Below are 23,647 nucleotides of genomic sequence, written 5' to 3' on the forward strand. Positions count from 1 at the left end.
CTATTGGGTAAGCCTGTGAAATATTCATTAGCTAAATATTGGTGATTTATCTCCCTACTCTTAAGACACCCTTAAACAAAAATTCTCAAAGGAGGGAAACATGGTGGTCTAAGACCTCAAGAACATGGATATAGAAAAATGCCTTCACAAGAAGTCACTTTTTTCTGCAAAAGATACTAAAGAAACAAATTATTAGCTAAGTAAAACCCTCTGAGGCAAGGGACATAAAATAATTTAGAGAGCACTGCGCCAGGTCATCCTTGGCCTTTCTGATATTAAACAAGAAGTCTACCAGATCTGGAATTTTTTTGAATGTCTAGAATCTTCTTAAGAGTCTCTGCTGCAAAAGACAACCCCAAACATTCAAACATGTCAATCCGACCAGAACAACTTGCTACCCTATGTAGAAGACCAAGACAATAGGGGGTCATAGAAACAACTTATATTTATGTGACATTCCTGAAACTGTTTACTCACTCACTTCTCTCTAATTATTTCCCATTGATCAATTGGCAAGTTTTGAATTTGAAAATGCTCACAGAGCACTTAGACCAAAGCCTAAGGACAATGAGCCTCCAGGATACATTATTTGTAAGGTCCTGCGGCACATTGGGATCTCATCTTGTACTCCACGAGAGAAGAAGCTGAAATAAAACATGATGACACCTGTACCTCTATCTTCCAAGTTGTCTCACCAAGAATGGCATACCGCATCCCCCACTTAAGGCTCTTCCCCTCTGGCTTATCCTTTGTCCACAAGAACTCTCTGGAGACAATTATAAAACATGAATACTGACCAGCATAAAACTGATGTAATGGAATATCAAAGGTTTGAACTTCCCAACCAAACATCCCACAATCTTCCAGATGCTGAGGAAGATAAACACAGCGATAGCTACAAATCAGGAGACAGATTTCCAAAATGAGAAAATCCACTCACATACATCTTTTTTTTCACGTTGGTTAGATTCTCGCTCTTAAACCTGGAAAATAAAAGGGGTCTTCCTTAGTAACGCGTGGAACAGAACTGCAAATATTGGGTGTGTACCCAATTTCACGAGTTCGGCACTGGGTTATTTCAGTTATTTCGTATCTGGGTTCATGCTTAGAAAAAATCACAAAGTTGCAGAAGCAGACAACCAAGCAGCTTCTAACCACTTAGCAACCACAGACATGTCCTCTGTAGGCTTGCCTGTGATTGGCTGGGCTGGACATGTGACTCTGCAGTATAAGAGCAGAGTCATACCTCCAGACACCATTGCATACTGGAGACAGCCAGGGAGAGCTTGCTACTCATCATAGTGTCCGTCAACTAGGTAGGGACTTTTAAAAGTGCATCAATTGCCATGGCCAGGGCATTGAGCTGTGTAAAAGAGGTTCCAATTATTACGGACAGGTAGGAATCTGAAATTATTGTCCTTATAAGGGCACTGAGAAAAATTCCATAAGTGCAGAGATTTTGTTACTGATTACAGGCAGTCCCCGGGTTACAAACAAGATAGGGTCCATAGGTTTGTTCTCAAGTCGAAACTGTATATTTTATCATTGTAGATCCAGACAAAATTTTTTTTGTCCTAGTGACAATTGGAGTTTCAAAATGTTTTTGCTGTAATAGGACCAAGAATTATCAATAAAGCTTCATTACAGACACCTTACAGTTGATCATTGCAGTCTGGGACTATAGTAAAGCATCCACAGAGCTTCACCAGAGATCACAGTGTGCAGAGGCGTCCGTCTTTAACTAGGGGTCGCCTGTAAGTCGAGTGTCCTTAAGTAGGGGACTGCCTGTATACAGGATTCTGCAGCAATAGTTGCAAAGTGCTTGCATGTACTGCATCATCTAGCAAGATCTTGAGTATCCTGTTTCTGTCTAGTATTCATCCATAGAAAAATCTTTATCATCAATCTTCCCCAATTTGCAAAGTAGCTCCTGTCAGAGACCTTGCGTTTTTCTAACTGGTTCAAAAAAGTGTGGCCAATGGGAATATCGCACACAAATACCTAGTGCAGAAGTCTTTTTGTCAGAGAATATTGGCCCAGATTTCCAAAAAAACCTGTGCAAACTACTATGTGCACTTGTCTGCACTTTATTTTGATGAGGTACTTAAAGGAAACCTACCAGTTAGAATGGTAGGGGTAAGCAGTAAGTACAGAGCACTAGCTCAGGGTGAGCTGGTGCCGGTACTTACTTTCGTTAGTGTTATTAACCGCTGTATCGTGGTTTTAACACTTTACACTAACTTTAGAGCAGAAGGGGCTTTGGCGCTGCGTGCGCGCCTACATAGGAAATGCCGGAGATGTTGCGCGTGCACGGTCGCGTGCATCGCCGAAGCCTCTTCTGCTCTAAAGTTTAAAAAGTGTTAAAACCGCGATACAGCAGTTAATAACACTAACGAAAGTAAGTACCGGCACCTGCTCACCCTGTGCTGGTGCTATGTACTTACTGCTTACCCCTACCATTCTAACTGGTAGGTTTCCTTTAACATTTTTTCATATTTATAAAGATGTGTATTCAAGGTAATAGTTTTAATAATATTGATGGTTTCCTTGACTATGCATGTACAAAAACAAACGCCCTTTCAGCTTTTTGAGTGGATTGAAACAGGGACGCCACAAGGCGATATATTTACTTACCTGGTCCTGTCACGATCCCGCAGTGCGTTGTCCGACGAGGATTCGGGTCCGGCGCGATTTGCGTAGCTCGTGTGCCCAAATTCCTGCATCCATTGCTTCTGTGCCGAGGTCAGCCAAAGTTCACCTTCTTCTTCCCGGTGCTTGTAAGTGCTTGATCTGTAACTGTTAAAACCTGCGCTTTGTCCGAATCCGTTGGGTTGTCCGACAGAATGCCCCCCGATTTCTGTCGCGTGCAAGCCAGCACCAATGCGACACAATCCAATCACGTGCGCCAAAATCCCAGGGCAAATCAGCGCAAAATGGAAATCATCGGGAAACCCAACGAAAATGCATCCGACGGATGCCCCAAGATCTGTGGTTTGCACATGTGCAGTGATCATCTCTTGCAGTGTTAGCGAGTTATGTCAGCACTCAGGCCTGTGGTATTTTTGTCCATTTGCAAGTATGCATCAGTCAGAATTTGCAGACTACATTCTCTACCGGTATTTGAGAGTGTTGTCATTGACTAGTGTACAGAAACATTATGCTTTACATTCATCACCTAGTTGATACTGGATGGCTTTTGTCCATGCGCAGAACTTTGGACATTGGCAATGTTTGCAAAATGCATTTCCCCTGGTGTGTGGTATGGCTTCCTCCCTCTATTGTCATCTGTTGTAATTGGGCAGCTGTTATTTTTCGTTCATACGTCTATTTAGTTATCCATACAATGGGTTGCTTAAACTGGTGCTCCAGTATTTTAAATACTCAGGATACCTAGTCCACAGACATACCCTCAGAGTAAGCACCATCAGTGTAAAACATATGTTAGGGTAGTATGTCACCTACACTTCTGTATATGTCTGTATATTCCCTTTTCTTCTTGAGTCAATTCTATTTCTGGTTGATATTATAATGGTATTATTGCTGACCTATAAAATTTATTTTGTGGGTTGACATACTGTTTTTAACCTTTGTCATTCCATTGTATGACAATTTTGGAATTTTGTTTGTCCTAAAAACTATAAACATTTATATTTTATTCTAATTACATATATGTTTTTGATTTGATTTCTCTCACAATGCGGGAGTTTTGGTGGCAAAAATATTGATGAGTGGAACTGCACTGCAATGTACGGTTCTGTACAGACTTTGGCAGTTTCTGCACCCACGGACCTGGGGACCAAATAGTCGCTGCTGTTTGGAATCGAGTCTGTTTCAGGACATATGCTAAGATACTTATTTGGATGCTGAAAAGCCGATCAAGCTTAACAATCACAGGCATGTAGGCATGCCTGTGATTGGCTGGGCTGGGCATGTAACCCTGGGCTATAAGTGTAGGGTCTAGAGATGAGCGAGCACTAAAATGCTTGGGTACTCGTTATTCGAGACGAACTTTTCCCGATGCTCGAGTGCTCGTCTCGAATAACGAGCCCCATTGAAGTCAATGGGAGACTCGAGCATTTTTCAAGGGGACCAAGGCTCTGCACAGGGAAGCTTGGCCAAACACCTGGGAACCTCAGAAAAGGATGGAAACACCACGGAAATGGACAGGAAACAGCAGGGGCAGCATGCATGGATGCCTCTGAGGCTGCTTAATCGCACCATTATGCCAAAACTATGGGCAACAGCATGGCCATGAGAGAGTGACAGAATGAAGCTAGATAGCATCTAAAACATCCAATAATTGACCCTGACACTATAGGGGACGGCATGCAGAGGCAGCTGCAGCAGCGGCAGGCTAGAGAGTGGCATGGCAACATACCCTAAATGGACTAAGGCTTCAAACCAATGGGTGGCAGAGAGGAACCAAAGGAGGTGAGCAAGAAGCGCTCAAATAATATCGGTACATGATAAAAGTTTGCCAGTATATTTTGTGGATTACACAGCAGGGTGGCGACAAAGTTAACATGGAAGCCATGAAAACAACCCAAAATTCTGCCTGACACAGCTCGTTTGATAAGGGGACCATGTATGGAGGCAGTGAACTAGTAGTAGATTAAAGGTGCTGCAGTTAAAACTATGTTAGTTGGATCTTGGCATGGAGCTGGCGCTCCGCTGCCAGGCGAGCTTTCGCCAATCCAAGCCCGTGTCACTAGGCTACTCCCCAAACAGCACTTCTAAGAACCTTTTGTATAAGATCAAGTGTAGTAGCGTTCTTATAAGTTTAGGATATGGCGGGTGAGGGGAATGTAAACAGATGCGCAAGAAGCGCTGAAATAATATCGGTAAATGATAAAAGTTTGCCAGTATATTTTGTGGATAACACAGCTGGGTGGCGACAAAGTTAACAACTTTGATGTGGAATCCATGAAAACAACCCAAATTTCTGCCTGACACAACTCGTTTGATAAAGGGAAGATGTATGGAGGCAGCTATATGGACGACTTTTGGAGGTAGCAATGGAGACAACGTGTGGAGGCTGCTATGGAGACAATTTAATTTGGATAGTGCCTGTATGTGGCAGTCCAAAAAAGTTTTCAAACCAGAGGAGCAGGTAGGTGTCCCTCCAGAAAAATGAAATAGATTGAGTGCCAGTATGTGGCAGTCCAAAAAAGTTTTCAAACCAGAGGAGCAGGTAGGTGGCCCTCCAGAAAAATGGAATAGATTGAGTGCCTGTATGTGGCAGTCCAAAAAAGTTTTCAAACCAGAGGAGCAGGTTGGTGGCCCTCCAGAAAAATGGAATAGATTGAGTGCCTGTATGTGGCAGTCCAAAAAAGTTTTCAAACCAGAGGAGCAGGTAGGTGGCCCTCCAGAAAAATGGAATAGATTGAGGGCCTGTATGTGGCAGTCCAAAAAAGTTTTCAAACCAGAGGAGCAGGTAGGTGGCCCTCCAGAAAAATAGAATAGATTGAGTGCCTGTATGTGGCAGTCCAAAAAAGTTTTCAAACCAGAGGAGCAGGTAGGTGGCCCTCCAGAAAAATGGAATAGATTGAGTGCCTGTATGTGGCAGTCCAAAAAAGTTTTCAAACCAGAGGAGCAGGTAGGTGGCCCTTCAGAAAAATGGAATAGATTGAGTGCCTGTATGTGGCAGTCCAAAAAAGTTTTCAAACCAGAGGAGCAGGTAGGTGGCCCTCCAGAAAAATTGAATAGATTGAGTGCCTGTATGTGGCAGTCCAAAAAAGTTTTCAAACCAGAGGAGCAGGTAGGTGGCCCTCCAGAAAAATTGAATAGATTGAGTGCCTGTATGTGGCAGTCCAAAAAAGTTTTCAAACCAGAGGAGCAGGTAGGTGGCCCTCCAGAAAAATTGAATAGATTGAGTGCCTGTATGTGGCAGTCCAAAAAAGTTTTCAAACCAGAGGAGCAGGTAGGTGGCCCTCCAGAAAAATGAAATAGATTGAGTGCCTGTATGTGGCAGTCCAAAAAAGTTTTCAAACCAGAGGAGCAGGTAGGTGGCCCTCCAGAAAAATTGAATAGATTGAGTGCCTGTATGTGGCACTCCCAAAAATTGTTTAAAACAGAGGACCGGGTCGGTGGCCCTCCAGAAAAATTAAATGCATAAAGTACTATAGCTAGAGCCAGTGGGCCCTGTCAAAAAATAGCCAGTTTCCTCTGCTTTACTGTACAAAGAGGAGGAGAAGGAGGAAAATGAGGAGGAGGAGGAGTGGATAAATTATTTAGGTTGAGCTTCCTTCACCTGGTGGAGATTGGAAATTATGAGAAATCCAGGCTTTATTCATCTTAATAAGCGTCAGCCTGTCAGCGCTGTCAGTCGACAGGCGTGTACGCTTATCGGTGATGATGCCACCAGCTGCACTGAAAACCCGCTCGGACAAGACGCTAGCGGCAGGGCAGGCAAGAACCTCCAAGGCGTACAGCGCCAGTTCGTGCCACATGTCCAGCTTTGAAACCCAGTAGTTGTAGGGAGCTGTGTGATCATTTAGGACGATGGTATGGTCAGCTACGTACTCCCTCACCATCTTTCTGTAAAGATCAGCCCTACTCTGCCGAGACTGGGGACAGGTGACAGTGTCTTGCTGGGGTGACATAAAGCTGGAAAAAGCCTTGTAAAGCGTACCCTTGCCAGTGCTGGACAAGCTGCCTGCTCGCCTACTCTCCCTCGCTACTTGTCCCGCAGAACTACGCACTCTGCCGCTAGCGCTGTCAGAAGGGAAATACTGTTTCAGCTTGTGCACCAGGGCCTGCTGGTATTCATGCATTCTCACACTCCTTTCCTCTCCAGGGATGAGAGTGGAAAGATTTTGCTTGTACCGTGGGTCCAGGAGAGTGAACACCCAGTAATCGGTGCTGGAATAAATTCTTTGAATGCGAGGGTCACGGGATAGGCAGCCTAGCATGAAATCTGCCATATGCGCCAGAGTACCAACGCGTAAGAATTCACTCCCCTCACTGGCCTGACTGTCCATTTCCTCCTCCTCCAACTCCTCCAACTCCTCTTCTTCTGCCCATACACGCTGAACAGTGAAGGACTAAACAATGGTCCCCTCTTGTGTCTCGCCAACATTCTCCTCCTCTTCCTCCTCATCCTCCTCCACCTCCACCTCCTCCGATATGCGCTGAGAAACAGACCTAAGGGTGCTTTGGCTATCAACAAGGGAATCTTCTTCCCCCATCTCCTGTGACGAGCGCAAAGCTTCCGACTTCATGCTGATCAGAGAGTTTTTCAACAGGCCAAGCAGCGGGATGGTGAGGCTGATGATGGCGGCATCGCCACTGACCATCTGTGTTGACTCCTCAAAGTTACTCAGCACCTGACAGATATCAGACATCCACGTCCACTCTTCATTGTAGACTTGAGGAAGCTGACTGACCTGACTACCAGTTCTGGTGGAAGTTGACATCTGGCAGTCTACAATCGCTCGGCGCTGCTGGTAAACTCTGGATAACATGGTCAGTGTTGAATTCCACCTCGTGGGCACGTCGCACAACAGTCGGTGAGCGGGCAGTTGGAGGCGGCGCTGCGTTGCCCTGAGAGTGGCAGCATCTGTGCTGGACTTCCTGAAATGCGCACAGATGCGGCGCACCTTCATGAGCAAATCAGACAGATTGGGGTATGTCTTGAGGAAACGCTGAACTATCAGATTTAACACATGGGCCAGGCATGGCACATGTGTCAGTCTGCCGAGTTGCAGAGCCGCCACCAGGTTACGGCCATTGTCACACACAACCATGCCTGGCTTCAGGTTCAGCGGTGCCAGCAACAGATCAGTCTGCGCCGTGATGCCCTGTAATAGTTCTTGGGCGGTGTGCCTTTTATCGCCTAGGCTCAGCAGTTTGAGCACCGCCTGCTGTCGCTTAGCGACGGCACTGCTGCTGTGCCTAGAGCTACCGACTGATGGCGCCATGCCCACGGATGGTAGTTCGGAGGAGGAGGTGGAGGAGGGGTGGGAGGAGGAGGAGGCATAGTAGGTCTGAAACACCTGGACCGAGGTAGGCCCCGCAATCCTCGGCGTCGGCAGTATATGACCAGCCGCAGGGTCAGACTCGGTCCCAGCCTCCACCAAGTTAACCCAATGTGCCGTCAGCGATATATAGTGGCCCTGCCCGGCAGCACTCGTCCACGTGTCCGTGGTCAGGTGGACCTTGTCAGAAACGGCGTTGGTCAGGGCACGGATGATGTTGTCTGACACGTGCTGGTGCAGGGCTGGGACGGCACATCGGGAAAAGTAGTGGCGGCTGGGGACCGAATACCGAGAGGAGGCCGCCGCCATGAGGTTGCGAAAGGCCTCGGTCTCTACTAGCCTATAGGGCAGCATCTCCAGGCTAAGCAATCTGGAGATGTGGACATTAAGGGCTTGGGCGTGCGGGTGGGTTGCACTATATTTGCGTTTCCGTTCCAGCGTCTGGGGTATGGAGAGCTGAACGCTGGTGGATGCTGTGGAGGATCGTGGAGGCGACGATGGGGTTTTTGTGGCAGGGTCCTGGGCAGGGGGCTGACTATCAGCTGACACAGGGGAAGGAGCAGTGGTGTGCACGGCCGGAGGTGAAAGGGCTTGTTGCCACTGAGTGGGGTGTTTAGCATTCATATGCCTGCGCATACTGGTGGTAGTTAAGCTATTAGTGGAGGAACCCCTGCTGATCCTGGTTTGGCAAATGTTGCACACCACAGTCCGTCGGTCATCCGGTGTTTCCTTAAAGAACCTCCAGACTTCTGAAAATCTAGCCCTCGCCGCAGGAGCCCTCGCCACGGGAGCTTCACTAGTTGACACATTTGGCGCTGATGCACCAGCTCTGGCCCTGCCTCTCCGTCTGGCCCCACCACTGCCTCTTCCAACCTGTTCTGATCGAGGACTCTCCTCCGTCTCAGAAGCACTGTGTTCACCCGGCCTATCAACCCAGCTTGGGTCTGTCACCTCATCATCCTCCGATCCCTCAGTCTGCTCCCCCCTCGGACTTCCTGCCCTGACAACAACTTCCCCACTGTCTGACAACCATGTCTCCTCATCGTCGGACACCTCTTTACACACTTCTTCCACTACGTCAAGAAGGTCATCATCACCCACAGACTGCGACTGGTGGAAAACCTGGGCATCGGAAAATTGCTCAGCAGCAACCGGACAAGTGGTTTGTGACTGTGGGAAGGGTCCAGAAAACAGTTCCTCAGAGTATGCCGGTTCAAATGCCAAATTTTCCTGGGAGGGGGCAGATTGGGGGGGAGGAGGCTGAGGTGCAGGAGCTGGAGGAGTGCCGATTTCGGTGACATGGGTGGACTGCGTGGAAGACTGACTGGTGGACAAATTGCTCGAAGCATTGTCGGCAATCCACGACATCACCTGTTCGCACTGTTCTGGCCTCAACAGTGCTCTACCACGAGTCCCAGTAACTTCAGACATGAACCTAGGGAGTGTAGCTCTGCGGCGTTCCCCTGCTCCCTCATAAGCAGGTGGTGTCTCACCCCGCCCAGGACCACGGCCTCTGACCCCTGCAGTAGTTGGACGCCCACGTCCCCGCCCTCGTCCTCTACCCCTAGCCCTCGGGTTAAACATTTTGAAAATGAGAGTTATAACTTTAATTTTTTTTTAACTTTTTTTTGTGTTTTTTGTTTTTTTTTGTGTTTTTTAGTTTTTAAAACCAAACGATGCTATCCTATTGCTATGGCTATTTTCTAGCCAAGTATGAAAGCACACTGCTATGCCAGATGAGATGACGCTGAGTTATTAAAAAAATAAACGTAAAAAAATAAAAAAGGAAATGGCAGACTGTGCCTAATTGAAATCCAACCCCTAATAAATTTTCCCACTTCGGTCTTTGTGATGGATATGTGCGTCGCTAAGCGCAAAACACAGTGGTCGCAAGTCTCACTACAAATTGCTCACAATTTGCTAGTAGATGCACTGCAGCAAGTACAGCCACCAGCAGATCAACCTGAAATCAAATATATATAACGCTACTGTAGGCGTAAGTAAGCCGTTTGGATTCTCCTGTGGCTATTTTCTAGCCAAGTATGAAAGCACACTGCTATGCCAGATGAGATGACACTGAGTTATTAAAAAAATAAACGTAAAATAAAAAGTAAATGGCAGACTGTGCCTAATTGAAATCAAACCCCTAATAAATTTTCCCACTTTGGTGTTTGAGGTGGATATGTGTGTCACTAAGAGCTAAACACAACGGTAGCAAGTCCCCCTGCAAATTCCTCACAATATGGTACTAGCTGCACTACTAGTGCCAGCAAGCCCAGCCACAAGCAAACAAAAAAAAAAAAAGTATAACGTTATTGTAGCCCTAAGAAGGGCTGTTGGGTTCTTGTTGAATCACTCCTGCCTAACACTATTCTAATAGAACACCCTAACGCTTTCCCTGACCAGCAGCAGCTCTCTCCCTAGCGGCATCCAGACACAGAATGATCCGAGCAGCGCGGGCAGCGGCTAGTCTATCCCAGGGTCACCTGATCTGGCCAGCCAACCACTGCTATCGACGTGTAAGGGTACCACGTCATGCTGGGTGGAGTGCAGAGTCTCCTGGCTTGTGATTGGCTCTGTTTCTGGCCGCCAAAAAGCAAAACGGCGGGAGCTGCCATTTTCTCGAGCGGGCGAAGTATTCGTCCGAGCAACGAGCAGTTTCGAGTACGCTAATGCTCGAACGAGCATCAAGCTCGGGAGAGTATGTTCGCTCATCTCTAGTAGGGTCACATATCCAGACACCATTAAATACAGAAGACAGAGCAAGGGAGAGGATACAGCTCTTCATAAGGTCAGTCAAAGATCATCCCAAACAATTAGGTTTATAGATGTATAGAGAAGGCAACTGTTATTAGGCAGATGGTGGAAATCTGAAATAATTGCCCTTTTAAAGGCACTTTGAAGAACTGTTTTAAGAAACTATTAGACTACTATAGTTAATTGATATTATAACTACTTATAGAGTATTATATTATATTATTATTCTTGTCTAGCTTTTCCAATTATACTACTTGGAAAAACTAGACAGGACTAATAGTATTTATTGCATTATCCAGCAGAATTTTAAAGGTTCTGTCTCTATATAGTTTACAGCTGCTGTCAGTGAAAAGCATACAATAATAACTAGATCCTAAAGGTGCTGCTGTCAGTAAATAGTGTAAAGCAATACCTAGATTGTAAAGATGCTGCTGTCAATGAATAGAATACAGTAATTTATTAAGGTGCTGCCGATGGTGAATAGTGTGCAGTAATACCTAGATCCTGAATGTGCGGTTGTCAGTGAATTCTGTAATACCTATATTGTAAAGATGCTGCAGTCAGTGAGGAGTGTTACATAATACCTAGTCCCAAGGGTCCTGCTGTCAGTGAATAGCATGCAGCAATTACTAGATCCTAAAGGTATAATGGGCCACTACACAGGCCGCTCCTTTCAAACACATTAGTTCCCATTGGTTTCCTCACTAGCTGAAGGAGTGTAGTCATCTCTGTTAAATTAATGCTCAGGGAATGTTACCCATTTTTAATGGAAATCCTTAGTGACCTGCCTTATGTTAAGTCTGTGAAGTCTAGGATAAATTTTTATGATGTTAACACAAAATTTTTTCCACCATTCTCCTTACAGCCCGAGGCCAGTGATTGCTTGAATAGCTAGAAGTTTATATATATATTCCCTCTGGCTGTATTTCAGTTCAGTCATTAGGGTGACTCTGCAGTACACCCAGCATCACGTGGTACAATTACATGTCATTAGCAGTGGTTGGCTGGCCTGATCAGATGACCCTGGAACATATTAGCCGCTGGCCGTGGTGCTCGGTCATCCTCTGCCTGAATGCAGTGGCGTAACTACCGCCGTAGCAGCCGTAGCGGTTGCTACGGGGCACGTGAGGTTCAGGGGCCCGGGGATGCACGCTCCCTGCAGTGCTTTGCCATGGCCTGGGGTAAGTGGTCCATTGCTGCACTGCCGGGTGCCTGCCGGATCGTGCCCCCGGGCCCCTCCCTCTCTGTCCAGCTACTGCCCACATCTCTCCTTGCCCACCCTCCTCTTTAGGGATCGCCTGCTCTCCTGCATCTCCTTGACCCGGCCACTCATCTCCCAGACCCGCCCCCACATCTCCCTGACCTGCCCTCACATCTCCCTGACCCGCCCCCACATCTCTCTGATCCGCCCGCCAGCCACCTCTCTGACCCACCCGCTCATCACCCTGCCCCCCCTCCCCCGCTCGCGCCCCCAGCTTTCTCCCCCGCTCGCACACCCCCCTGTCGTCTTAATGCCACCGGACACCCACCTGAACACCTGCCTGAACACCCATACAGCCCCCAAACTTCCTAAAAGGTAAGTATATACAGATGTATTTATCTGTATGTATATATGTATTTATATGCATATTCTGTGTGTATATATATATATATATATATATATACATATATATATATATATATATATATATATATATATATATATATTGTAAATGTATTATATGTATATAATGTGTATACTATATGAGTTTGTATATACTCTGTGTATTAGTGTATAAATGTATATGAGTGCATAAATGTGTGTGTATAAGTGTATGCTTAATGCAGTAAGGTAGGTACCCTGCACTACCCCTTGGGGACAACTCTCTCCTTCAGCGTCCTTCCCCAGTTCGGAAAACAAGCATGCACTGTGATGGTGCTCAGCTGAGCGATGGGATACACCAATGATATCACTGTAATCGAGAGGACAAGAAGCGGCACTCACCAGTCTCGTGCAGGACCTTTATTCAAAAACACAGAGTTCAGACGTTGGACAAGGTGCAGACCGCGGCAAGCGACGGGCCGTTTCGCGCCTGTGTGGCGCTTTCTCAAGCCTAACAATGGCAAGACCATAAGTTTGGTCCATAAATGGTGGAACCCACACCATACAAAACCGTATTTGATTCAAGAACAAAAAGTGGTGTGTAAAGTGGTTCATAAATACAACTACCATATATGAAAAACAATACATTTAATTTGGTCAAAAACACTGTTAAAAATACTTAAAACACATATATATGAACGTGTACAAGCGGGGTTTGGTTACAATAAAACCGAAAGATGAAAACGATGGCACTGGTCACGATCACATTCGGTGACCAGTGTAACACAATGGGGCAGATTTACTTACCCGGTCCGTTCGCGATCCAGCGGCGCGTTCTCTGCACTGGATTCGGGTCCGGCCGGGATTCATCAAAGCAGTTCCTCCGCCGTCCACCAGGTGGCGCTGCTGCGCTGAAGTCCGCTGGAATGCCTCGAAATACACCGGCCTATCCAGGATGAAGGTGAGTGAAATTTTCGCGACACAATTTTTTTTTAAATGCGGCGGTTTTTCCAAATACGTCGGGTTTTCGTTCGGCCACGCCCCACGATTTCTGTCGCACGCATGCCGGCGCCGATGCGGCACAGTTCGATCGCGTGCGCCAAAAACCCGGGGCAATTCAGGTACAATCGTAATGCAAAAGAAAATAGAAACCCGCACAGCAAAAATATGTTCAACAAAGTGCCTTAATAGGCCACCACACTCTAATTACAAGTACAAAGCCAAAGAAGAGACAAAGAGAGTGTGTATAGGCCAACAATATATATATACAAATCTTTATTTATTTATACACATAACAAAACATGCATGTTCTTAAAAACACCTAAAACGTACAAAAAGTACATACAATTTGACCCATGTATATGACCGCAATAGGTCTATACATAACACATAACCCTATATAGACAACAAATGCTGATCGGTTGCCTGTTTTTTGCCCTGTGAAAACAATATCTACAAAAGGGGAGCTGGTATGGCACAAAACAGTGTCAAGGTCAACTACTGATGGTTCCCTCAAGTATAATACACATGTTAAGACACAAACAGGAGCAAATAATGAAAGCACACTCAAGATAAATACATTGTTATGTGTATAAATAAATAAAGATTTGTATATATATATTGTTGGCCTATACACACTCCCTTTGTCTCTTCTTTGGCTAATTCAGGTACAATCGGCGCAAATCGGAAATATTCGGGTAACACGTCGGAAAAACACGAATCGGGCCCTTAGTAAATGACCCCCAATGTGACAATCCAATTAGTAAACACGGCACAAGTAGCCTTCAATAACAATAAAAATAACACTGGTGCAAACCAATACCTAGATGTGAACTTGCCAAAGGGAATAGTGTGGGTGTATATAAGTGTATGCTTGTATGTATATGGGTGCGAGTATACGAGTGTAGAACTTTATGTGTGTGTTTATAAAGGAGATCCCGCTGCTTGCCCTGTTGAAAAACTCTCTGGTCAGCTTTGCGCTCGTCACAAGAGATGGGGGAAGAAGATTCCCTTGTTAATAGCCAGAGCACCCTCCGGTCTGTTTCTCAGCACGTATCGGAGTAGATGGAGAAGGATGAGGAGTAAGAGGAGGAGAATGTCGTTGAGATAGAAGAGTCCTTATTAACTGTTCTGCGTGTATGGTCAGAAGAAGAGGTGTTGGAGGAGGAGGAGGAAAGGGAGAGTCAGGCCAGTGAGGGGAGTGAGTTGTTGGGACTCTGGCACATATGGCAGATTTCATGCTAGGCTGCCTATCCCGTGACCCTCGCATTCAAAGAATTCTTTCCAGCACCGATTACTGGGTATTCATTCTCCTGGACCCACGGTTCAAGCTAAATCTTTCCACTCTCATCCCTGGAGAGGAAAGGAGTGTGAGAATGCATGAATACCAGCAGGCCCTGGTGCACAAGCTGAAACAGTATTTTCCTTCTGACAGCGCTAGCGGCAGAGGGCGTAGTTCTGCGGGACAAGTAGCGAGGGAGAGTAGGTGAGCAGGCAACTTGTCCAGCACTCGCAGGGGTACGCTTTACAAGGCCTTTTCCAGTCTTATGTTACCACAGCAAGACACTGTCACCTGTCCCCAGTCTTGGCAGAGAAGGGGAGATCTTTACATGGAGTATGTAGCTGACCATACCATCGTCCGAGTTGAGCACACAGCTCCCTACAACTACTGGGTTTCAAAGCTGGACATCTGACCCGAACTGGCGCTGTACGTCTTGGAGGTTCTTGCCTGCCCTGCCGCTAGTGTGTTGTCAGAGTGGGTTTTTAGTGCAGCTGGTGGCATCATCACCAATAAGCGTACACGCCTGTCGACTGACAGCGCTGACAGGCTGAAGCATCAAGATGAATCAAGCATGGATTTCTCAAGATTTCCATTCTCCACCAGGTGAAGGCAGCTCAACCTGAATAATTCTCATGTAGGCACACCTCCTCCTCCTTCTCCTCCTCTTTATACACTAAAGCAGAGGCAACTGGCTATTTTTTTCAAGGGCCAACTGGCTCTAGTTATAGTAATGTATGTATTACATTTTTTATGGAGGCCCACATTCGCGGCCCTCAGTATTGCAAATGTTTTGGGAGTGCCACATACAAGTACTCTATCTATTTATTTTTTCTGGAGGGCTACCTACCCGGTCCTCTGTTTTAAAAAAATTTTGGGAGTGCCACATACAGGTACTCTATCTATTTAATTTTTCTGGAGGGCCACCTACACGGTCCTCTGTTTTGAAAACTTTTTTGGACTGCCAAATACAGGCACTATCCAAATTTAATCTCCATAGCAGCCTCCACACGTCGTCTTTATAGCTGCCTCCACACGTTGTCTCTATTGCTGCCTCCACACGTTGTCTCCATTGCTGCCTCCACACGTCATATCCACAGCTGCCTGCAAAAGTCTTCTCCATAGCAGCCTCCACACGCCGTCTCCATAACTGCCTCCACATGTTGTCTCCATAGCAGCAACCACATGTCGTCTCCATAGCTGCCTCCACACATTGTCTCCATAGCTACCACCACACATTGTCTCCATTGTCTCAATTTTTTGTTCACATAGAAAATCATTTCAGCGCTTCTTGCTCACCTCATTTGGTTACTCTCTGCCGCCATAACCAGGCCAAATACTGATACGTACAGTGCTACATGTTATCTTCGCCAAAAGGAATTTTTAAAATTGGTTTGAAGCCTGAGTCCATTTAGGGTATGTCGCCATGCCACTCTCTAGCCTGCCGCTGCTGACGCTGCCTCCGCATGCTGTCCCCTATAGAGTCAGGGTCAATTATTGGGTGTTTTAGATGCTATCTCGCCTCACTCTGTTACTCTGTCATCACCATGCTGTTGCCCATAAGTTTGGCATAATGGCGCGATTAAGCAGCCTCAGAGGCATCCATGCATGCTGCCCCTGCTGTTTCCTGTCCATTTCCGTGGTGTTTCCATCCTTTTCTGAGGTTCCCAGGTGTTTGGCCAAGCTTCCCTGTGCAGAGCCTTGGTCCCCTTGAAAAATGCTCGAGTCTCCCATTGACTTCAATAGGGTTCGTTATTCGAATAACGAGCACTTGAGTATGTTAGTGCTCGCTCATCTCTGAAGTAGATCATATATGTAGACAATGAATCTCAAAAAAGATGATAGTAGAGGAATTTTTGTGTAGTGGCGTCCGCAAGAGACACCAGAGCTACATATGTCTCTAGCAGACACCACTACAATGAAATTGGATTACAAGCACATGTGTCCCAACTGTGAGTAGATATCAGACTCTAATTATATATGCTCCAACTGTGAGTATATATATATATTCTTAATTTATTTCACCTCTGTATCATATAACTGTATAAGAAATGACCAAGTTGGTTGCAAGGGCACTGACAGTTACATATATGGTCCGAACCTGCGACATTCTGAGATGTATTGTCTTTTTATGTGATCTACTGTTTTTATGTGATATATTGTGATTTCGATTACAGTGGTAGGATTCTGTGCAAGCACCCTGCTTCAGCAACTTGAACTTGAAATTTTGACTTTCCATACTCTTGCAACTTAAATGTGAAATTTTCTCTCTCCTTATTGCTAGAATTTTAAATTGAAATTTTGACTTTCTCTATTCCTGGAACTTAAGATATTTTGCATTACCAGAATTTTAAACACAATGATAGAAAGGGCGCCTAATTTTTCCATTTCCACCTACCGTATATACTTCAGTATAAGCCGACCTGAGTATAAGCAGAGACCCCTAATTTTACCATCAAAAACTGGGAAAACCTATTGACTTGAGTATAAGCCGAGGGTGGGAAATGCATTGGTAACAGACCCCCCCAGTATGTATACAGCCTGCCCCCAGTAGTATACAGCCAGTCCCCAGTATTATACAGCCAGTCCCCAGTAGTATACAGCCTGCCACCAGTAGTATACAGCCACTCCCAGTAGTAGGGACACCGGAGGGTGAGTATATAAGTTTATTGTTTTTTTAAATATTTTGTACAACTGTATAATTTGTGTATAAGCCGAGGGGATATTTTTCAGCACATTTTTTGTGCTGAAAAACTCGGCTTTTACACGAGTATATACGGTAAATCCTCTATTTAAATAACTGGGTCTCATTATCCAGAGCGCCTTTAAAGGAAACCTACCACTTGTAGTGGCAGGTTTCCGATGGAAATACCGGGCACCAGCTCAGGGTGAGCTGGTGCCGGAGCTTATTTTAGTTAGTGTTTTAAACCGCGGTATCGCGGTTTAAAACACTTTTTAAACGTTATAGCCGGCGCAGGCAGGTACGCGCTCGGCGCTTACCGTGCACGCGGCTCTCATTCACTTCCTATGTATCAAACAAAAAATAGTGGAGCAGCACAGCTTATAATGAAAAAAGCAATGTGGGTGCTATCCAGAGACTCTTACCCAAAGAGTATGGTTGTCAATAAGCAAAAAAAAACGGCAGCACTCCCAAGCGATAAAGAAAAAGTGAGGTTTTTATTCCACAGTTTTGGCCCTGTAAGGGCGGGAGTCTTGGGGTGATAGGGTAAGACTTTTAGGGTCCATCACCCTCCCTCCTGCCGTGATACGTGACAACAGGATCAGATGGCTCCTGCCTAGCCCTACATCATCTATGGGTATCATATGCTGGTACGGTAAGATATAACACCTACTAGGTGGAGGTATAATGTAAAATAACTTGAGGCCGAAATACTTCTCGGTAATATATCTCTTACCTGCCACGCAGCAGCATGTATCCAGTTCTGTGTTTATCTTGATACAAGCCGTATTAGGTTCACTTTTTCTTTTTGGTGTATTTAATTCTTGACACTGTACTTGGTGGTATTAATTAAGGCGACCTGATTTATTCGCTCTTAAGTGAGTACTAGCGCTTTTTTTTAATAAACTTTGGATTTTATGAATTACCTAGGTGCTGTTTTGCTAAGAATTGTTGACGTTAATAATACCTTGAGATTTTGGGCACTATTTAATTTTTCCCAAAGTCCCATAATGCTTTTGCAGGTTCCCCTTTCCTATTGGCCTCTCCTCAGCAAACATCCCTACTTTCAGAAATTATTTCTACCATGCTGTTTTTAAATCTATAGGTACTGAAACTCAGCATAGCAGGATTCCAGTAAACATCATAGAAATAGGATTGTACATGGTCTATTATTAATTATACTAAACACCTAATAGACATTTTCAGCAGGTGGCCAATTGGGTTGACTGGAGCAGATGACCACAATGGCCACAATGACAACAATGGGGCTTATTTACTAAGGGTCGTGGATTGTACTTTCATCGGACTGTTTGCCGGTTTCTGGTTTTGCACGGCTTTGACAGGTATTTAACATGGTTTTGAGATGGGATTGTGTTGCACAAGACCAGATTGTGACGCAGATGTGCTGACTTTCATACGACAGAAATCGCGGGCGTGCTGTTGAACGATCCAACTAATTCAGACTGAGCGCGGGATTTAAGATTCAAATTGTGTCGCAAGACATACACTCACATGCACCAAGAAGAAGAAGGAGAACTCCTTTGGACCTGAGAGGGGAAGCGACACATGCAGGATTTTGGACCCAGGATCTTAGTGAATTACGGCAGAGTAGATTATCATCAAATAATGCACTTTAGGAGAACTCACGGGTAAGTAAATTTCCCCTAATGAGTCAGGGCAGTGGTTGCTAACGTACAGTATAAAGTAAATTGCTCAAATATTTATAATTAAAGACTTGATTGCAGACTTGGTGATAATGGCACAATATTTGTGTTGGTGGTATCCCAGAACCAAGAGCAAGGTAGATGCCCAAAGCTAAATACAACAGATAATTGATCAAATCATAGACAACACGCAAGACAGTCCAGTCCAGCTTGACTACGCACCTCAGTATAATGACCTCAGTCGACTTCTGTAAACTCTACTACAAGCTACAGTAGATCCCAGGCTTTAAAAGATGCTTAACACAAATATCAGTATTAAAGGGAACCTGTCACCAGGAGACCCATTTTTAGCACTCCCCCAGTCACCACAGGGCATAGTACATACACTGCCAAAGTGTTTTTGTATTAAAAATTGGTTTTACAGAAAAAAAGATATGTTATATTGTACCTTTCATTAGCATCTGCTGTGTGACTAGGCAGTTGCCAAATGGGAGGGGCTGGAAAGGAGAAGTCCCCCCCCCCCACACTTGGGGAACAGCTTCTCCATGGGACCTTTTCAAATATATGAAAACACCCATCACTTGGCTTAGTGACGCCCCCTGCTCCTCTACAGCCAATCCCAATTGTGGGGAGTTATTCATATATTTGAAAAGGTCACATGTTTCCAAAGGGTGGGGGGAACTACTCCTTTCCAGCCCCTCCTATTTGGCAACTGCCTAGTCACACAGCAGATGCTAATGAAAGGTACAATATAACATATCTTTTTTTCTGTAAAACCAATTTTCAATACAAAAACACTTTGGCAGTGTATGTACTACACTCTGTGGGGACTGGGGGAGTGCTAAAAATGGGTCTCCTGGTGACAGGTTCCCATTAAATAGAGTAATGTTTCCATAGCATATATTAATCATGCAGGGCCTCAAATCCCAAAGGTGGATCAAGTTGTTCTGCTTGTTCACCTTGTTATATCTATTATATAAATCTGAGTGTGTGTGTGTATGTATGTATGCCCGCTAAAGGAATCTGGACCGTCATGTTACAGTCCCCAAATTTACTCAGTGAACGTCATAGACTAGGTTTTGAACTGAAATTTTCACCACGCGCTTTCCAAAATACAGTTTACCACCATATAAAGAAACCATTGTCTGCTGCTGCTGTGACGGTTGGAAGCTGTGCTGTAATTGGTTGCTGTTTTTTTTGCCACAGGTCATTAATATGAGCTTTTAGCTTTGATTGGTTACTAAAACAATGATCATAACACAGCTTATGTGTGAGGTAAGATGGTACAATCAGGAACAGAGAGACAGTCAGGTACAGAGAAAGTACAGAGATAGACATTCAAGACCAAACGGAGACAGTGAGTGAGTGAGTGAGAGACAGTCAAGTACAAAGAGAGACAGTGAGAGACAGTCAAGTACAGAGAGAGAAAATCAAATACATAGGGAGACAGTCAAGTACAGAGAGATACAGACAGTGAGAGACAGTCAAGTTGAGAGAGACAGTTAAGTAAAGAGAGAGAGACAGTCAAGTACAGAGTGAGACAGTCAAGTTCTGAGTGACAGAGATAAACAGTTAAGTACAGAGAGACAGTCAGGTACAGAGAGACAATCAGAGACAGTCAGAGAGAGAGACAACCAGAAACCAAGACAGTCAGGTACAGAGAGACAGTCAGTGACACAGACAGTCAGGTACAGAGAGACAGGTACAGAGAGACAGGCAGAGACAAAGACAGTCAGGTACAGAGACAGTCAAGGACATAGACGGCCAGAGGCAGACAGTCATAGACATACAGAGACAGTAAGTATAAGAGAAAGATACATATAGAATATTTTTTGGTAACCGTTTCTATTTTGCTATTTAGCTAAGAGCAGTTATTTAGTATCCCAGGCAACGCCAGAAGCTACAGCTAGTTTTACCATATAATTACCTCGTTTCTATATTGATGAGATATGGATCCTTTACCATCTTTTCTTTCCATTACATGCATGTCATGTATAGCGTGAGCCAGGCTGTATACTGCGCTGTATATATAGTAATGATTAGGATGATGTATACCTGTAAATCCAGGTGGGATCCTAAGATCTAGTCCAGTGCAGTTACGTATGTCTATGGTATATACATATTGAAGGACATGGAGTTTATATGGATCAGAGATATTACAATGTGCAGAATAATACCAGATGTCCTCCAGTATTGGATCTGTTGGGCAATTTTTTGGAGTGAATTTACTTGCAAATATACTCAGCTTTTCAATAATATTTCCTTTATAAGTAAAGGTTAGACTACAATTGCACACTAAGAAGGCTGTTTTTGTTAATCCAATGTGATCATACCACCACAACTGAAATGAAATAAATGTGATATATCGCTGGATAAATACTGATTTGTGCAGCAAAACCGAAAAAGCCATTGAAGTGGTAGCAATTATCACTCGGGTGGTGGCGTTTTCTATGGTGTGTAGTATTTCCTCTTCAGATTGTTTAACACCATAAGGGAAGTAAATAACATACTCAAAGCAGATTCCTTCATTTGTAAAATATTCCTCCACTTCTTTGATTTCTTCTCCATGAAATTCAGCTGATTTAATCAGACCAACCAAATTCCATCCAAAAAATTTCAGATATGAAACAGCAGATTTTATGAGGGCCATGTTATCTTGATGACTCGTGGAAAAAAGATTTATTGGATGATTTCCAGTTGGTGGAGGAACAGCAGCCATATGGTTGATCTCAAGTGAAAAATACAGATGTTTTATTTTATATGTTTGGCAAGAATAAAAAGTTCTTCAGTTTTCATGTGGTATCTATTCTATGATGTAGGGCTACAATCAGCTCCAGTCGTCTAAAAGAGAATCTATCAACAATCAAGTTAATAAGGAGAGGCGGGGCCTCCCGGTCCATTTGTATCCCTGTAATTAGTTGGTATTTCACATATATTTATTTCAACATGGACACATTGGGGGTTATTTATCATTATACCAGCTCCTTGGGATAGTTTTATGTCTACTTTTGGAGCTTTGCTGCCCATGCGATAAGTGGCTTTGGCCCTTTAAAAATTTTTTCTTATGGTATATTTTCTGCCTGGAATTTTTTTTCAAAAAGTCACAAAAAAGTCTCAAAATGCATAAAAAGTCTCAGCACATAGACCAGCAGGGCACTGTAGTAAGTTTGAAACTTTGCAAAAGTCTCCAGTCATGAAGTTGACTTTGCATGGTATTGCACTTGCAGTAGTTTTATGTTTTGGCCAGTTTAATGAAGAGGTGTACATGGTCATGCGAGACTTTTTAGCAGTTAAAAGTCCCAAAAACCCTCAATTAAACTATTTTAAGACTTTTTTACACCACAATAAGCCCAGGAAAACCAATGATAAATAACCCCAACTGTGTACAGGCACCTAAGATGTTTCTTTCTTGACCACCCTTCTAGATGTTTATGTGAAATAAGATAACAGTAGATAACTAAATGAATAAGTAATGCTACACATTCTTAACTATAGCATAACAACCAGTCTGGCCTGATCCCAAAAGCAGTTGCTATTACTGATAGCAATATATAATTTATATAATAGGACTATATAATTATATCAGACATATCATTTCATTGTGTAATATTATATTCAAAAAAACAAAAAAGTAAACTCCATTTTCCATGGCCAGTCTGTTGTGACATAGTAGTAAGCTTGGATTCTGGTGGCAATTGTGCTACTCAATAGTGGAGTTTGGTTGTTATAATATTTCTCTATTTGTGCCCATTTTATTATTCGTTATCCAACCACCAATGTAACATTTGGTCCCAGTTAGAAGCTAAGTAGTAGTATAGGAAAGACTATTCTAAATATTCTAAGACTCATGCTTGTTGGTTTTGTTTTTTGCTATATAATGTTTTGAAAGTTTTTATTGGCTTTTTGCAAAAATTATTTTTTAATTTTCATGGGTAATATGCAAAATAGATACTTGTGCCGCATTAACATTTTATATGTACACTGCTGCTCAAAAGATTGTAGTCACTTAGAAATGTCCTTATTTTTGAAAGAAAAGCACAGTTTCTTTCAATTGAATTGAACATTGAATGAATCATAAATACACTCTATACATTATTAATAGTGGTAAATGAGTAATCTAGCTGCAAATGTCTGGTTTTAATGCAACATCTACAAAGGTGTATATAGGCCCATTTCCAACAACCACCATTCCAGTGGTTTAATGGTAATGTCAGGTTCGCTAGGGAAAATGCTGGGACTTCTGGTTCTTCTGGTGGTGCCAGCAGCGTTCCGAACCCCGGCGCGTATCCGCGCAAACTCCACCTCTCGTCCCGGGCAGCGGCTGCTAAGATCTCGCGCTGTCTAGGAGTTGCTGGAACTTGTGCTACCTCTGCTTGGTGCCTGGTTGTTCTGCAGCATGAGGGGTTAATTCCCAGAAGCTGTCCAGCTCCTATCAGGTTCTGGAGGTGGAGTTCTGGCTGCATAAATTGCAACTTCACTAGTCACCTGTGCCAGTGTTTGAAATCCCTTCTCCACTCGCTCTCAGCATTAGGTTTGACTTGTTCTGTATCTGTATCTGTATCGTTGTGACCTCGGCTCGTTTTTTGACATTGACTCTTTGCCTACTGATTTTGCTATTGACGTACCCTCTCGTTGTGAATCCGGCTAGTTTACTATTCTTTTGTGTTTTATGTTTGTCAGTCTGTTTGTGTTTCCCTTCCCACACTTATC

The sequence above is a fragment of the Engystomops pustulosus genome, chromosome 1 (genome assembly GCF_040894005.1).
Source record: "Engystomops pustulosus chromosome 1, aEngPut4.maternal, whole genome shotgun sequence".
In the NCBI taxonomy this organism is placed as follows: Eukaryota; Metazoa; Chordata; class Amphibia; order Anura; family Leptodactylidae; genus Engystomops; species Engystomops pustulosus.